This window comes from Elephas maximus, chromosome 19 (assembly GCF_024166365.1).
Source record: "Elephas maximus indicus isolate mEleMax1 chromosome 19, mEleMax1 primary haplotype, whole genome shotgun sequence".
Lineage (NCBI taxonomy): Eukaryota > Metazoa > Chordata > Mammalia > Proboscidea > Elephantidae > Elephas > Elephas maximus.
In genome coordinates this window covers 22,501-32,500 of record NC_064837.1, presented here as the reverse complement: position 1 = coordinate 32,500, position 10,000 = coordinate 22,501, and positions in this window count along the sequence as shown.

Below are 10,000 nucleotides of genomic sequence, written 5' to 3'. Positions count from 1 at the left end.
GCCTCTGCCTCTGCGTCCGAGCGTAGCGGGCCCGCTTCGGGATACCGCGCGGGCGCGTGGCCGGCGGGCGCGCGAGTCGTGCGGTCGACCCTACGTAGTTCGGGCGCGCGCCCCCGTGTCTCGCGTGCGACGCGTCCTCCGGGGTCGCGTGCGTGCGTGCGGGCGGGCGGGCGGGCGGGCGGGCGGGCGGACGCGGGTGCGTCGCGGTCACCGTCCGTGCCCGTGCGCCGTCTCGAGCGCGTCCCGCTTTGGGGGGACGGCGGGCGCGCGGGGGCGCCGCGGGCGTGTGGCCGTGCCGCGCCTTCCGCGGGGGCGTCCCCCCCGCGCGGCGCGGGAGGCGCCCGTTCGTTCGCGTCTCCCGCCCGCGGTTCCGGTGCGCCGTCTGTCCGTCCGCGCGCGTCGCCGGGCGTGCGTCCGAGCCCGCGTGCCGCCTGCCCGTGGGTGCCGCGTGTACGGGGCCCCGTCCGCGCCCGCGTCCCCGAGCGTCAAGTGCAGGCCGCGCGCGCGCGCCTAGTGGAGCGTGCCCGCCCGCTCCGTGTATCGTGTGCGCGGGGGCGACGCGCGTTCCCGCGTGTTCCGCCTGCCCGCGTCTACCTCCGCGTCTCCCGAGCGTCCCGTGCGTGCGTCTGCTGTGCGCGTGCGTCTCCGCGTTTCCGCGTGCCCCGGGCGTGCGTCCGTGTCGCCGGAGGGCGCCGCCGCCGCCGCCGCTGCGTGCGCGTACGTGTCCGCGCGGGTGCGCGCGTGGCCTCCCCGGTGCGCGCGCGCGCGCGCCCCCGTCCGTCCGAGTGCGGCGCGCCCTCTTCGGGATGCCGCGCGGGCGCGCGGCCGGCGGGCGCGCGAGTCGCGCGGTCGGGCGTACGTACCTCGTGCCCGTGCCCCCGTCTCGCGCGCGACGCGTGTATCGCGTCGCGCGTGTGTGGCGGGGGCGCCGTGTCCTCCGGAGCGCTGCGGCGCGGCCGTCCGCCCCGTCGCGCCCCTCCGTCCGTCCGTGCGGGTGGGCGTCCCGCTTCGGGGGGGGCGGCGGGGGTTGGCCGCGGGCGGGCTTTTGTTGGGGGGGTCCGCGGGCGTGTGCCCCCGAGGCCTACCTTCCCGTGTTTCGGCCGCGCCGTCCGTGCGAGTCGCCGTGCGTCCGGGCCCCCGTGCGCGTGCGCGCGCGGACCGTGCCCGTGGGTGCCGCGCGTCCGCGTTCCCGCGTGTTCTGCCTGCCCGCGCCTACCTCTGTGTCTCCCGGGCGTCCCGGGGTTGTGTCTGCTGCGCGCGCGCGCGCGCCCCCTCGCGTCCATCTCCGTGTTTCCGTGTGCTCCGTGGGCCCGTCCGTGTCTCCGGAGGGCACTCTGCGGTGCGGGCGCACGCGCGCGCGGGCGCGTTCCCGTCCTTCCGTCCGTCCGTCCGTCCGTCCGTCCGTCCTCCTCCTCCTCCTCCTCCTCCTCCTCCTCCTCCTCCTCCTCCTCCGCCCCCCACCGCCCACACCCCCGCCGCCCCCCGCCGCCCCCACCGCCTCCGCCGCCTCCAAACCTCTTCCCCGCCTGGCGGGTGGCACCCGGCGGCCACGTCGGACTGGATCCGGATGTCGCCAGCGTGGGGCCCACGGCAAGGGCGCAGGCTGGGTGGGGTTGGGGGTGCGTGGTGGGCGGTGGGGGGGGTGGCGCCAGCGGTCCTCGGCGGCGGCGGGCCTAGCGCCGCCGGCACGTGCCCCTCCGGTTTCAGTCGGGACCGCCTCCGTGACGTCGAGGAGAGCTTCTCCATCCGTCCGTCCGAGGGCGCGGGGGTTCGGCGGACCGAGGGTGCCGTCGTCCCTCGACGACCGCCTTCGGGTCGCGCGCACACACACGCTCGGAGGCGTCCCGTCTCAACTGAAAGGGGTCGGCGGAGTAGAAACCGCGGCCCTCGAGACAGCTCCCTAACGCCGGGTGCGTGCGGCGGGGTGCTTTCTACACCCTACGGAAGGAAAACGCCTGTGGCCGGAGTTCTCGACGCCCGCCTTTCGACGCACCCTCTCGTCGCCTCGCTCCGTTTCCTAAGGCTCTCGTGACTCCTCCCGTTCTATTTCAGGGAGGCGCAGCTGAAGGGCTATCCGCTCCGCCCGTCCGTGAAGTTGGGCTTTCCCCCCGAAGGTGGCCGGAAGGGGGTGGGGGGGGCGCGTGAGCCAAAGGATCTTCAAAACGCGGCGGCGGCGGTACCGCCTTCGGCTCTCGCCGATCCCACGCAGAGGCGGGGGCGCGGGCAGGTCCGCGCGCAGGTGCCCGTGTGAAGGTGCAGGCGCGTGCAGGCGCGGGCGCGCGCGCGCGCGCCCTCGGGCATGTACGTAGAGGCGGGCGCCCGCGCGTGCACACCCCTAGGCGTACGCGCGCGTACCGGCGCGGGCGCGCCCGTGCGGGCGCGCACACGCCTACGCGCGTGTACCCGCGCGGGTACGCACGGGCAGGCACACGCGTACGAGTACGCGCGTGCGGACGCACCCGCCCGCCCGCGCACGGGCGCGTGCACGCGCCTGCGTGTCCGTATCTGCAGCCACGGGCGTGAGCGCGTAGGCGCCTACCGTCCTTCTTCTACCTAACGCCGTCACCGGGCTGGCTCGGCGTCCAGGTACGCCTGTCTCCCCCTCCCCTCCAATCCCCTCCCCCTCCCCGTCCCCCTCCCCTCCCCTCCCCCTCCCGTCCCTCCCCCATCCCCCGTCCCCCTCCCCTCGTCTCCCCTCCCCTCGTCTCCCCTCCCCTCCCCCCTCCCCCTCCCCGTCCCTCCCCCTCCCCGTCCCTCCCCCCACCGCCTCCCCTCCCCCACCCCTCCCCCTCCCCTCCCCCTCGCCTCCCCTGCCCCCATCCCCCTCCCCTCCCCCACCCCTCCCGCCCACCCCCTCCCCCTCCCCCTCCCTCTGCCTGTCTCCTTCCTTTTCTGAAACCGGGTTTTCCTCTTCGAGAGCCGTTCCGCCCCTCGGGCGAAACCAACTCGCCGCGTACCGGAGACCGAGTGCAAAGACGGAGCCCCGGCGGCGCGGCGGCGGCGGCTCGGAGCTCGGCTGCCGACCGAGATCGTCGGCGGTTCGGATCCGCCGGCTCCTCCTTGGGAAGCCCGTGGGGCGGCTCGACTCTCTCCCCTAGGGCCGCTCCGAGTCCCGAGCCGCTCGACGGCACGCGACGGCAGCGGCGCCGCAGTCAGCTCTCTAAACGGAAACGACGACGATGACGAACGTCAGTCTTCACCGCCACGCCCTACTCCCCACCCGAGCACCGTTCCAACTCGGGTGTTTCTCTCCCTGTGGCGGGGGTCCCCCCCCGACTGAGAAAAAATAAACCGCCCCCCGAGGACGGCCCGCGTTCGGAGCCTCTTGGTAGTAGCGCGCCTTCACGGGACGACGGCACGCGCGCCCGTCACCCGCTTCCCGGAAAGTCCCCCCCCCGCAGAGAGTCGCGAACTCGGGCGAAGACGGAGGAGTCCGCGTACCCGTCGCCCAAGGTTCAGCCATCGTCCGATTGGAAACCGGTGCCTTCCCGGTCCCGCCTTCCCGTCGATCGACGCCTCCCGGGGGTGGGATGGCTTCCAGCCGAACCAGCCTACCGTACCCTTCCCCTCCTACGTACCTCGGGAGGTCGGCTCGGACAGGGAGGGACCCGTCAGATGTCCAGTCCGCCGTGAGCTTTCCACGACGACGGTCGGCCGGTCGGCCGGTCGGCCGGTCGGTCGGTCGTCCCGGAACACCCCGGTCGGGTCCGCGCGCGCGGCACGGGCTTCACACACCTCGCTCCTCTGGCTTCCCGGGAGACGCTCGCGGCACGGCGACGTGTGCAACGCGGGAACGGCGACGCTGCCCTCGGCCTTACCGTCCCCCCCCCTCCAGCCGAATACGGCCCCGGCCCTCACCGCGGGCCGAGTTGGGGGGCTGGGGGTCGGGCCGGGGGGGTGATCGGCGGCGGCGGCCCTCGTCGGCAGGCGGCGCTAGCGCCGCCGGCGTCGGCCTTACGGTTCCCGTTGCGATTCCCCTCGTGGGCTCGGAGAAAAGCCTCTCCATCCGGCCAAGGGGGCGCCTGTTCGGCGGACCGAGGGCGACGACGGGGGGCTGCCCGTCCGCCTGGGCGCGCGCGCGCGCGCGCTCCCGCAGGCACAGGCGCGCGCGGGCGCGAGCACAGGCGCACACGCTCAGACACGCGCTCACGCGCAGACGCGCACAGACGCGCGCGCACGCCCGCGCAGACGCGCACTCAAACCCACACAGACACGCACAGACGCACACACAGACGCACGCACAGACCCGCGCTCACGTGCGCAGACACAGGCGCGCGCGCGCAGGCGCGCCCACGCGCGGGCGCACGCGCGCGGACGCGCACTCACGCCCGCACGGACGCGCACTCGCGCCCCCACAGACGCAGGCAGACACGCACACGGGCACGCCCGCAGATGCGCACGCGCACGCACGCAGTCACGCGCGCACACGCAGGCACACACGCCCGGACACGCGCGCACACGCCCCCGCAAAGACGCGCCCCCGCACAGACGCGCGCGCGCACAGGCACGCGCACCGGGACGCGCGCGCGAACGGACGCACGCACGCGCGCAGGCACGCGCGCACACGCACCAGGGCACCCGGAACGTTTGCCAACTCCCCGCCCACCTCAGCACCCCACCCCCCGGGCCCGAGGCGCGTGGTCCCCCACCGCCCCCACCCTCCGACCCCCCCACCGCCCCCACCCTCCGACCCCCCCACCGCCCCGCTCTCGGCCCCCCACCCCCAACCCCCCTCCGGCACTCCACCCCCCACCCCCACGACTCACGCACACACGCCCGCCCGCCCGCCCGCCCGCATTCGGGAGCCGCCGGAGATCTCTCGATGCTCGAGACGCCGACTCACCCCTCTCCCCCCCCCCCGCCCCGGAGACGCCACCTTCCCGAGTCCGCCCGCGAGCCCGGAGAGCGCTCCCTCGGGCCGAGCCGCCCGAGGGCCTCTGGGCGGGCGTTCGCGGCTGGCCCGCCGCGCCTCCGCTGGACCTCACTAAGTCCGGCCTCGCTCCCGAGAGCCTCGAGGGCCTCCCTCGGTGAGATGTCTCCCCAGTCGGACCGGGGGGCCCAGAGCCGGTCCGTACCGGCTCTGGGAAGGCGTTCCCGGCCTCCCCCCCGCCCCCCGTTTGCCCGCCCGCGTCGCGGGAGGATGGAAAGCGATGAGGAAGAACGCTCTCGGTGGCGGCCGTGGTTTTCTTTTGCGACGCGGATGCCGGCAAACGCACGGCTCCCTCCCTCCCTCCCTCCCTCCCTCCCTCCCTCCCTCCCTCCCTCCCTCCCTCCCTCCCTCCCTCCCTCCCTCCCTCCCGACGCAATTTGCCCGTTCAACCCGCCTCACGCGTACCGTTGGCTCGGCGACAGGGACGACGGCGGAAAACGTCTCCCGGTCTGCCTGCTGCGCCACGCGGGCACTCAAAGAACGAGGAGGAAAACTTCGGGGACTGGCGGTCTCATCCCGTCCCGTTTGTCGCGTCCGTCCAAAGCATACGGATCGGAGAACACCTGCCCGTCCGACGCTTGGGACGTGCTCTCTTCTCCCTCCCGCCCCCGGTGGACGCTCATCCCCTCGGGCGCCCCCCCCGTTCGGCCCTTTCGGGGGCGAGCGCGCGCGCGCGCCCCATGACGCTCCCGAGAGGTTTCCCCGGCGGCCCGGGGGAGTCTGTCCCCTCTGCCACCCTCGAGCCCCGGCCGGGGCCCAGGTGGACCCGGTTCCACCCCCCGCCGCCCTTCGCTCCGGTCGTCGGCCGTCACCCGGCGGCCGCTTCGATACCGTCCCCCTCCGGAGCTCTGCGGCGCCGACGGGATGGGAAGCGGTCCCGGCGGGCGCGCGCTGGCCACGGCGGCCCGGGGCCTTCGCTCCGTCTCCTCGAGTCCGGCCCGGCTCCCGGCGTCCTCTCGGGGTCCTCCCGGGGTCCTCCCGGGGTCCTCCCTCCCTCCCTCCCTCCCTCCCTCCCAGGGCCCCCCCCGAGTGGGACACGCCGGCTGGCCGGCATGGTGCTCCAGGGCTCCAGCGGGGTAGACGGGATCTTCCTGGCTGAGGGGCGAAATGGCCCGGCTGGGCCGGACCCCCTTGGTTCGGAACTTTGGGAGATGGGGCCAGGGTGGTGGAATAGGCTGACGCTTCCGCCTAGCTCTCTTGACGACAAAGACCCGGAAACACAAGCGAACGAGTATGTCTGCGACGAGCGGGGAGTCCTGACCGTCCAAGGCGGGCTTAGACGACGCACTGAGGGGCAGCGGCAGGAAGAGACCTTTCAGGGGCAGAGAGGGTTTACCGGCCCTGCCCCGCGGGGAGCCCTCAGGCACCGTTCCCAGAGCGGCTGCTGCAGTGGGCTGGTACCGTCGTTCCTTCCACTGCTGTTCCGTCAGGGAGAAGCAGCCAGCCGCACAGCCTGCTCACACCTCCGGAACCTGAGGAGGGCCCGGCCGGGCGGATCCCCTTGGCCCAACCGACCCCGCGCTGTGGCCGGCCCCACCGTCTTCCGGCCGCCCCGCGCCGAGAAACGTGTTCGGCGGCGGCGCTGGGAGGCGGGGGAGGGGGCCTGGGGGGGAGCCGGGACGGGGCCGGGCGTCCGGCCGCCCGGCGACGCGCCCTCGCCGGCCGCCGATCCGGATCCGTCCCGCTGCACTCCGCGCCGGTTGTCGGCCGCCACCTGGCGGCCGCTTTGATATCGTCTTCCCCCGGAGCTCCGGCGCCGGCGACACGCGCGGGAGGCGATGTGGCCGCGCTGGCCGAGGCGACGTTCCCGGACGCCGGCGGCGGCGTCGGCAGGATCGTCCTGGCCGAGGCGGGAAAGGGCCCGGCCGGGTGGATCCCCTTGGCCCAACCGACCCCGCGCCGTGGCCGGCCCCAACGCCTTCCGGCCGCCCCGCGCCGAGAAACGTGTTCGGCGGCGGCGCTGGGAGGCGGGGGAGGGGGGCGGGGGGGGAGCCGGGACGGGACCGGGTGTCCGGCCGCCCGGCGACGCGCCCTCGCCGGCCGCCGATCCGGATCCGTCCCGCTGTCGCCCGCGCCGGTTGTCGGCCGCCACCTGGCGGCCGCTTTGACATCGTTTTCCTCCGGAGCTCCGGCGCCGGCGACATGGGAGGCGCTGTGGCCGCGCTGGCCGAGGCGACGTCTCGGGACGCCGGCGGCGTCGGCGGGATCGTCCCGGCCACGGTGGGGCGCCGGCGCCAGAGCCACGTTCCGGAATTGGGCCCGCAGCTTCATGTGGCCGAGGCGGCCGCCGCCGCCGCCGCCGCCGCCGCCGCCGCCGCCGCCGCCGCCGCCGCCGCCGCCGCCGCGCTCCCGGGTGCCGTGTTTTAGACGGCGCTGGACCGAACCGGGCCGCACCGAGACGGCGCAGGCAGAAGAACGGGACAAGGCACGCCCCGGCCGTTCGCGCGCCTTCCTTCGCGCGGCCCGGTCGTCACCGGGGCCTCCGGCGTAGGTCCGGGGTGGCCCGCGGAGGGCGCCCCGGGCCCGGGCGCGGTCCCGCGTGGGGTCCGGACCGTCGGAGAATTTTTTCAAAGTCCCGCTCCGGGGGTCCCCGGGCCGAGGTTGCCGCCCCCGGCCCGCCCCGGCCCGGCCACGGACTCGCGCGGGGCCCGGACCTTCGGAGGGGCCCCGCCGCCCGAGAATTTTTTCCAAGTCCCCCCTCCGAGGGTTCCCCGACCGGCCCGCGTTGGCCGCAGCGCAGGCGGCTGGCTCTGGGCGCCCGCGCGGCCCCGGCCAGCTCCGTCACCCCGTCCCGCGGGTCGACCAGAGGATCCCGGGAGCTCCGGGGGGGGGGCGGGGCGCTGGGGGCCATGGGGTCGCGCTACGGACCAATGGCCGGGCCGCAGTTCCGGGGGCTCGCCGTGGGGAGCGGGCCCCTCCCGCCGCGGGGCGTGGCTTTTCTCTCGCCCAAAACGGACGATTTGGGCCACCAGGTTGGTGCTGACACGCTCTCCTCGCCGGGTGACTCCCGCTGAGCAGATGGGAAACCTGGACGGGTCCGTAGGCGCTGGTCCACCGACGGCCCACGCCCTCCCCCGCTCCTCCCCGCTTGAGCCGCCCGCCTGGGGCCCGTGCGCCGGCTCTCGCGCGTCCAGGTGTCCAGCCGCGGTGCCTCCCCCCGGTCTCCAGTGCAGGAGGGCGGCGTGGCACGGGCGCCGCGGGCCCTCTGACCCGCGTGCCCCTTGTCGCAGGCACCCGCGGTGGCCGCGGTGCTCGCCAGAGTGTGCCCCGCTCCCCCTCCCCCAGGCCCACGTGCCTCGCGTGTCAGGCGTTCTCCGTGTGCGGGGTCCTCGCGGCCACCTTTCCGCAGCCCGGGCGGGGCGGGCGAGGCAGAAAGCGGGTCCTCTCCGGGGCTGTCCTCGCCCGCCTCCTGGCAGCCCTGGCGGGGGGTCTTCTCCTCCTCGCTTGTGCCTGCGCTGACCCGATCGATGTGGTGTTGTCGTGCTCTCCCGGGCCGGGTCCGAGCCGCGCCAAGACGAGGGACGGACATTCGTGGCGAATGGGACCGCTCTTCTCGCTCAGCGCGCGGGCCCCTCGCTCCTCCTCCCCGCCCGCCGGTGGTGCGCAGAGGGGCAGGGGCACGGAATCCGGCCCGACCTCGCTCATCTGCCCTCGTTCGCGGCCTCGCGGCCAGCGTCGGCGGTGGCGGGGTCCTGAGACCGAGCAGGACCGCCTCTGCTCGTGGCCCTGGTGTTCTGCCTCGCGTCGGGCCCTCCCCCGCCCCCGCGGCGGGGGGGCCCTCCGGTCCGACGCACCCGCGCGCCCCACCCAGGTGGTGCCGGTGCGCCTCGAGTGGCCCTTTGGCGGTGCCCCTGGAACGCTCCAGGCCGTCCCTCAGGTGCCTGAGGCCGGGTGGCGGTGCCGTTCCCCGTTCCCAGCCCACCCTTCCGGTCACCGCTCACGCGCGTGGGCGTGCGCCCCTCGAGCCGAGAGAAACAAAAAAGAGGAGTGCGGCCGAGAGGGAGAGAAAGGATGTGGAGAAAAAAAGAAAAAAAAGAGGGGGGTCGAGCGGGGTAAGACCTTTAGAGCACGCACGCCTCGCGGGAGGGTGCCGTGCCTGGTCCCGAGAAGGCGGGTGAGAGAAGGGTGCGCGCGTGCGTGCCCGCCCCGGTGCTTGCCGAGACCCGCGAGGCAAGCGAGAGCGGAAGGAGGGGAGGGCCCGCGTGTTGCTTCCGCCGGTGCCGAGGGAAGTCGCCCTTGCGAGGTGGGGGCCCAGGCTGCGTAGCCGCGGCTGGGCCCCGGCGGTCCGTTGTTAGGCTCTGTCGTACCTCCTCCCCCCCGCGGGCCGCCCTAGAGCGCGGACCCCTCTACAGAGGGAGACCGGGGGGTGTGTTGGGCCTTAGGTGCCCAGGCAAGCCTCGGGTGTGCGCGGCGCGTACCCGCGAGGCCCCGCGCGCTCGCCGGAGCCTGGCTCCGGCGAGGCGGGATGAGGCGGAGAAGCTTTAAAAGAGAAACGGAAAAAAAAAAGAAAACGGACGACTCAAAAGGCGTGACTTTCCGAGGCCCTCGGTCGCCGCTGCGGTGCCCCCCCCCGTTCCCTCCTCGCCCGAGTGGAGGGTGGACGCAGCACGGAGCGGGGAGCACGCGCGTCCCCGGGTGAGGCAGAGCCGCCGTGAGCACGAGGCGGCAGGCTCCGTTCCCGGCCGCAGAGGCCCACTGTGCCTTAACCCCCCCGCTGGTGCTTGCCAATACCGCAGGCCCCCCCCGCCCATCCCCGGGGCGCCCTCGGGCGCCTGGCGGGGACCCAACGTGGGGGGCGATGGGTGGGGACGGCCCGTCCTCGGTGAAGAAAGTCTTCTCTAGTCATCTCCGAGGGTGCCTTGGGGGTGCCGGATCCCCCAGCCGCCGCCCCTCGTCTTGCGCGCAAGCCACCGACCGTGGCTCGCAGGCAGAGCCCCCTCTCCTTCCCGCCCGGTGTGGAGGGAGAGGTCCGCCGGCCCCGCGGTGGGGCCGCGCGCCGCCCTTCGCCTGCCGCGGCCCGCGCCTCCCCCCTGCGAGTCGGGGGAGGGTCTTCGCCGGGCCAGCCGCCTG